Raw genomic sequence first — 8261 nt, forward strand, 5'->3', positions numbered from 1 at the left:
CCGGCCCATGTGCGGTCGCCCTATGGGTTTGCTCGGCAGCATGTTAGCTCTCGATCTAAATCGCCATGAAATGGAATTCAAATTACAACCAAAGGAGGGAATCCAAGGGAAGAGAGGTGAGCTACTTTTTGTCCAAGTATTTCCTAGTCGTTGCCTGTCGTCCACCTCGCGCAGGAGGGGATAGGAGGAGCTTTATACACGCACCGGGCCCTAGGCCCATTCCGGGAGTCGGGGCTTGCGAATGGGACGCCTGTTTGAAATGTCATTTTCTTCCCGCTCATGATTTGCCTGGTCAACGACAATCCCCCTTCTTTTGAAATGGCTTGTCCCCAAGCTGGACCCCTCAGAATTTTTTGCTTGGTGGCTTCCATATCCTCCCAAGTGGCGAGATCATCGGAATCACCAGAGCTAGCTCCCATACCAGATGATAGCGCCCAACTCGGCCTAGCCCACACCATGTCCATGTTTTGGACGTTTATGCCCACACGGGCCAGCATTCAGCGGAGAGCCCACTCCATCCCAAAAGCCCGAACTGAAAGGAGGAAGGAATCTCTCGCTTATAAGATGGCTGTAGCCTTCTCCCGTAAGTAAGGTGGGACTAAACTCGAGCCAGCCTCACCGGCCTACAACAGCCCTAACATCCCATCCCCCTAAGAAGCCCCTCAGGAAGGCATGGCGATGTTGACTCTGATACCAGATTGTTAGCTCTCTATCTAAATCGCCATGAAATGGAGTTCAAATTACAACTCGGGGAGGCGATCGAGGGGGAGAGAGGTGAGCTACTTTCTGTCCAAGTATTTCCTAGTTGTTGCCAGCTGTCCGCCTCACACAAGAGGTGGTAGGAGGAGCTTTATACACGCACCGGGCCCAAGGCCCATTCCGGGCCCGCAAGCCAAGCTGGAGTCGAAGCTTGCGAATCGGCCGCCTGCTTGAAATTTCATTTTCTTCCCGCTCATGATTTGGCTGGTCGCTGACACAACACTCGCTCACCATGCACTTTGGAGCCCCTGCCTCAACTACTCCATCATGAAGGAATGGGTATTTAAAAAAACACAACTGGGGCTTATGTCCCATAGAACTACCACTTTGTTGGGAGTGGCAAAACCTAAAACTTTTTTATAATTTTGTGGCCAAAAACTACCAAGTGAAAGTGATGACCATTTTGACAATTTTAAACATGTTTATTGTTGGGGAACGCAGTATTTCAAAAAAATTCCTACGATCACGCAAGATCTATCTAGGAGATGTATAACAACGAGAGGGGGAGAGTATGTCTACGTACCCTCATAGACCGAAAGCGGAAGCGTTATGAAATGCGGTTGATATAGTCGAACGTCTTCGCGATCCAACCAATCAAGTACCAAACGCACGGCACCTCCGCGATCTGCACACGTTCAGCTCGGTGATGTCCCTCGTACTCTTGATCTAGTTGAGGCCGAGGGAGAGTTTTGTCAGCATAACGGCGTGATGACGGTGATGATGAAGTTACCGATGCAGGACTTCGCCTAAGCACTACAACAATATGACCGAGGTGGAATTCTGTGGAGGGGGGCACCGCACACGGCTAAACAATCAACTTTGATGATCTCTATGGTGCCCCCCTCCCCACATATATAAAGGAGGGATGGGGAGGTCGGCCGGCCCTCATGGGCGCGCCAAGGGGGGAGGAATCCTCCTCCTAGTAGGAGTAGGACTCCCCCCTTTTCTAGTCCTACTAGGAGAAGAAGGAAGGAGGGGGCGCCGCCCCTCCCCCTAGTCTGATTTGGACTAGGCCCATGGAGGGGGGGGGGTGCGGCCAGCCCTTCTCTCTCCCCTAGGCCCAATAAGGCCCATTACTTCTCTGGTGGTTCCGATAACCCTTTCGGCACCCCGATATATATCCGGTGACCCTCGGAACTCATCCGGTGTCCGAATATAGTCATCTAATATATCAATCTTTATATCTCGACCATTTCGAGACTCCTCGCCATGTCCGTGATCACATCCGGGACTCTGAACAACCCTCGGTACATAAAAACATAAACTCATAATACCGATCATCATTGAACGTTAAGCGTGTAGACCCTACGGGTTCGAGAACTATGTAGACATGACCGAGACTCATCTCCGGTCAATAACCAATAGCGGAACCTGGATGCTCATATTGGCTCCCACATATTCTACGAAGATCTTTATCGGTCAAACCGCATAACAACATACGTTGTTCCCTTTTTCATCAGTATGTTACTTGCTCGAGATTCGATCGTCGGTATCATCGTACCTAGTTCAATCTCGTTACCGGCAAGTCTCTTTACTCGTTCTGTAATGCATCATTCCGTAACTAACTCATTAGTTACATTGCTTGCAAGGCTTATAGTGATGTGCATTACCGAGAGGGCCTAGAGATACCTTTCCGATACACGGAGTGACAAATCCTAATCTCGATCTATGCCAACTCAACAAACACCATCGGAGACACCTGTAGAGCATCTTTATAATCACCCAGTTACGTTGTGACGTTTGATAGCACACAATGTGTTCCTCCGGTATTCGAGAGTTGCATAATCTCATAGTCAGAGGAACATGTAAAGTCATGATGAAAGCAATAGCAATAAAACTAAACGATCATTTATGCTAAGCTAACGGATGGGTCTTGTCCATCACATCATTGTCTAATGATGTGATCCCGTTCATCAAATGACAACACATGTCTATGGTCAGGGAGCATAACCATTTAACGAGCTAGTCAAGTAGAGGCATACTAGGGACACTCTATTTTGTCTATGTATTCGTACATGTACTAAGTTTTCGATTAATACAATTCTAGCATGAATAACAAACATTTATCATGATATAAGGAAATATAAATAACAACTTTATTATTGTCTCTAGGGCATATTTCCTTCATTTATGACAAACGTGGTCCACATGTCAGGGCGACTGATGGCCTGCAAGTGCACATGGTTTAGTTGCAGCTTTTTTGAAGTAAGAATATTGATTGCACAAGGAGCACAGGAATCGGCCTTTTGTCTCTTGTAGGGCTCAAATAGTAGTGACTGAAGTTAAAGGAAATCCAAAGCAATAGTAATATGGGTGAAAGAGGTGTAGTGGGTGAAGTAAATTACTAAAATAAAATAAAGTAGCAAGAGACGTGAATTGAAGTTGTTGAAATCGATAGGACTAAGGCGTTCCCAAGGAGTCAGGATTCCCCACTAGTGTGTGTCTAATACCGGTGCCTAAGCATAATGTTAGTATGGTCCACAAAGGAGATCTCTTTGAGGTCGGACCCATGGGCTTCATAAAATAGAAGGAACCTCTCAGGGTAGACTTAGAGGACTGAGGGGAAGTAGTTAACTGAACTCTCTTTTGCCACACTCGGGGGCTGCATCAGGCAAAGTGGACCTCCCTATAGTCAGCTAAGAGGATGCATTGAGGTTTCTCCCCATAATGTCTGGACTCAGGGGTTGTATCGTCATTTACCGACCTCCCCTGAATAAACTACCGGGAGCAGCATCAACGTAACAAACCATATCTAAAACTACCCTTTCGCTATCAAAACCCGGGGGTAGTATCAACGTTAGATCTCTCATGATTAACTTTGAGGTTGAATCAATACCGATCTCCTCATAGGCACCGCCCGAGGGTTGCATCACAGATTTAGCCGGCATCCTCGGTTTCCCTCCATTGCTTATTATTTGCACCAGAGTGAAGTAACTTCATAAGTTGTACTACTTATAAAAGTTTTTGCATTAACTATGCATGTGAAAGCCCACTTGGTGTTCCAGTGTTTAACAAAATGCAAACCCAAATTTGCCTTGTTTTCTGGACCTTGCAGGTACTCCAGCCTCGTCGTATCCGAGCGCGAGGGCTCCAACCTCGTTGCTTCCGGGCTCGGGGGCTTCACTTCGCCCAAACAGGCTCCATGCCTCATCTAGACTCGGGAGCATCACGTTGATGCTTGGCAGATAGAAGGCTCTGCCTCACCGTGACTATATTCATGCAGCTACAATCATCACTAGATCCTCCACCCGACTCAACGAGTCGGTCAAAGGCCCACCGGGTGCACTGTCGTGCCCCTAGTGTCTACAGAAGACAAAGTAATCGCGACACGTCACAGACGCTGCTGGGCTCGATCCCTCGAACCCGAGCATCTTTAACGACAAAACAAGATAAGGAGGTCGGATGCCCTGCGCACTGCATGTGGTGGGCTCTAGTCTTCCCTTCAGATGTGGTACTTCGTAATCCACCCCCTCCTTCCTCTCTCGCGGCACTTCGAATTGGTCTAGTGATAGAGACCTCGTACCTTGTTCTACTCTTCTATAAATGAAAAACGCGCAAGCTTTGCGAATTCATGATTTTTTTGACACAAATACAACGAACACATACATAAATGTGTGAAAAATTAGGACGCCTCTAACTGAGCTTAGTGTGGTATAAGGATTTATTTTTTGTTCTATTTTGGGTCTTCGATCCTTGGCGCAGCGATAAGTTGTTGCCTTGTGATAAGTTCTTGTCCTGAAAACAACCTCTTACAGAAAATGCAGGGAAAGACTATAGAACCAAAGTGACCGGATCTTTTCTCAGAACCTGCGCAATCAGGAGCTACGTGCACTGGGCTGCCCTTTCTTTATCCTGGTTCTTCGATTCTGAAAAAATCCACTCATTGTCACTCAAAAGGCATGCACAGTAGAACAACCACCCGATCCAACACACGAGACCACTTGGTGAAGATGGAGGATGTGCCGGCTTGTTACTACGAATCGTGCCGGTACTTCTCTGTCCGAAGTGCGTACAAGCTGGAGGAAGGGGTTTTCAAATACACAGGGACTGACTGTCTCCCGATCCTCCTTGCCAGAATCAAACTAAAGTTGTGTGGCTTGGTCCTCTTGTCTTCCAGCGCGCTTGGTTCCTACGAAATGATGTGGTCCATGACCAAGGAAAACACTCCATTACGGATTCTGTTAGATTCCTTGAAAACTACATTAGTACATGTACAATGGTGCTCTCTTAGGAGTGTCACGTAGGATAAATAATGAGGTGGAGGAGAGAGAACTCGTAAGAAAAGGCTTGTCTTCTCTTAAATAAGACAAGACAAGAGATGATCTCGTAGCACAATATGTCTCACCATGTTTTTAGGAATAACTAGTTATTGAAGATAAGGCTGAGATATGACCCATTGTGGACGTCCTTTTGTCATCTCTAAATTACATGCAAGACATAAGATAAGACTATCTTATCAACCACTATGAAGCGGATGCCAAATATGATGGCCCGCTTATATCCCACTTGGTTGTTGAGGTTACGGAGGTTGGATTGGATGATGCAAGACCTGGGTCCATGTTTTGTGACTTCATGGCGTCTTTGCGGAAATCTAAATCGCACTCCTCCAAAAAGAAACAAAAACCGCCCAAGAAGGCAAAGAGTTCAACACAAACCCGAGTTTCCACAAGAGAGGCATGTTTTGGAATAACAAAGGTCTCTCAAACTTGGCTAAACATAAACACGTCAGTGATTGTGTCCGGGAAAACGGTTTGGATTTTGTGGCAATTTCTGAGGCTGGCAAGTGCGACTTTCGCCCGCATGTCCTCGATCACCTATCAGGTGGTTTCGACTACACATGGCATAGTCTACCAGCTCATGGAAGATCTGGAGGAATCCTTCTTGGGATAATGACAACAACCATGGACTTGTTGGCTTTTCCGATCGGTGAATTTCATATAAAATTTCACCTGCAGAATAGAGCTGACAATTTTACATGGACTCTTGTCGCTGTCTATGGGGCTGCCCAAGATGAACATAAATCTGCTTTCCATCGGGAATTGGTTAACCTGGCTAAGAATAATCTGTACCCAATGCTTATTTGAGGGGACTTTAACATTCTGAGGTACCAGGAAGAGAAAAATAATGACCGTTTCGACACTCATTGGCCTTTCCTATTCAATGATGTGATAGACAGTTTGGATCTTCGGGAGGCCAGTATGTTGGGGTGTCAGTTCACTTGGGCGAACAACCGATCTGTGCCGACATACAAGAAGCTCGATATGGTACTAATGGATACCAAATGGGAACTAACATTTCCTTTGGTAACCGTGCGAGCCCTAGAGCGTATCGAGGCCTTATCAGATCATGCACCCATCATTCCGGATTCTAACTCTATGAACCCAGGCACCCAGACTGTTTGGGAGAGGCTGGCTGCATAGGGATATATTCGTAGACATGATCAAGAATGTTTGGGCGAGGCCCGCTGTTGGTCCTACACCTATTCAACGATGGATCTTTAAAATAAGAGCCATGAGGCGACACCTCTCTGGATGGGCAAAACACACCAACGGAATTTATAAAAAAGAAAAACAAAGGCTCTGTACCATCATTGATGACCTCGACAAAATTGCAGAGACGCGCACATTATCTCAGCAAGAGATTGAATTGAAAAATCAATCTAATGAGATGGTTTCCCGTCTACTGCGAGAAGAGGAGATCAAATACTACCAGAGATCCAAAGCTGATTTCATTTTTATGGGTGATAGTAATACAAGATACTTCCAATTGGTCGCCAATGGGCGGCATAGGAAGAAATGTATTTACAGTCTCCAACAAGATGAGGGGAGGATTGAAGGTCAAGAGGAGCTCAAAAAGTATATCACCAAATACTACAAATCTCTTTTTAGAGCGCCGACTGAAGGGAATTTCACCCTTGATGAGACCCGAACAGATGATATTCCACATGTCATGGTAGAAGAAAATGATATCCTAACGGCGCCATTCTCAGAAGAGGAGGTGCGAGCTGCGGTGTTCCAAATGGAACATAACAAAGCTCCAGGCCCTGATGGTTTCCCCGTAGAATTCTATCAGAATTTCTAGGATATCATCAAGTCTGACATTTTGGAGTTGTTCAATTCTTTTCATGCCGACCGACTTAACCTATTCAGACTTAATTTTGGCGAGATTATATTGTTGACAAAGATTAAGGACGCCAAACGGATTCAACATTTCAGACTCATATGCCTCCTTAATGTCAGCTTCAAGATTTTCACTAAAGTGGCGACGAATAGATTAAACTCGGTAGCTGACCATGTTGTTCGGCCATCTCAATCAACTTTCATGCAAGGAAGGAACATACTCGATGGCGTAGTAATCCTGCATGAGACCGTCCATGAGATGCATGGAAAAACATGAGTGGAGTAGTATTCAAAATAGACTTTGAAAAAGCCTATGACAAGGTCAAATGATCTTTCCTCCAACAGGCCCTAAGGATGAAAGGCTTCTCCGATAAATGGTGCAAGTGGATCCAAAATTTTGTAATTGGAGGTAGTGTGGCCATCAAAGTCAATGATGATGTCGGCCATTACTTTCAGACAAAAAAATGACTACAACCGGGTGATGCCATATCCCCAATGTTATTTAACATTGTGGCTGACATGTTGGCTATTCTGATTGAGCGCGCCAAGCAGGACGGACATAATTCTCTTTATGAAACATGACCTAGACAAGGCTAGAAAGCTAAAACTTCTGTTGTCAGCGTTTGAGCAAATGTTGGGTGTCGGTGTCAAAACCGGCGGATCTCGGGTAGGGGGTTCCGAACTGTGCGTCTAGGCGGATGGTAATAGGAGGCGGGTGACACGATGTTTACCTAGGTTCGGGCCCTCTTGATGGAGGTAATACCCTACGTCCTGCTTGATTGTTCTTGATAATATGAGTAGTACAAGAGTTGATCTACCACGAGATCGAAGAGGCTAAACCCTAGAAGCTAGCCTATGGTATGATTGTCTGTTCTTGGTCCTACGGACTAAACCCTTCGGTTTATATAGACACCGGAGGGGGCTAGGGTTACACAGAGTCGGTTACAAGGAAGGAGATCTACATATCCGTATTGCCATGCTTGCCTTCCATGCCAAGGAGAGTCCCATCCGGACACGGGACGAAGTCTTCAATCTTGTATCTTCATAGTCCAACAGTCCGGCCAAAGGATATAATCCGGCTGTCTGGATACCCCCTAATCCAGGACTCCCTCGGTAGCCCCTGAACCAGGCTTCAATGATGATGAGTCCGGCACGCAGATTGTCTTCGGCATTGCAAGGTGGGTTCCTCCTCCGAATACTTCATAGAAGATTTTGAACACGAGGATCATGTCCGGCTCTGCAAAACAAGTTCCACATACAACCGTAGAGAGAATAATATTTTCACAAATCTAATCTGCCGATGCATTCCGCAGTGTGACATCACACCACAGCCAGGTCACCATTCGAATCGTTTTTCACAACCAACCTCAGCGTGTTTCGCGA

This window comes from Triticum dicoccoides, chromosome 3A (genome assembly GCF_002162155.2).
Source record: "Triticum dicoccoides isolate Atlit2015 ecotype Zavitan chromosome 3A, WEW_v2.0, whole genome shotgun sequence".
NCBI lineage: Eukaryota > Viridiplantae > Streptophyta > Magnoliopsida > Poales > Poaceae > Triticum > Triticum dicoccoides.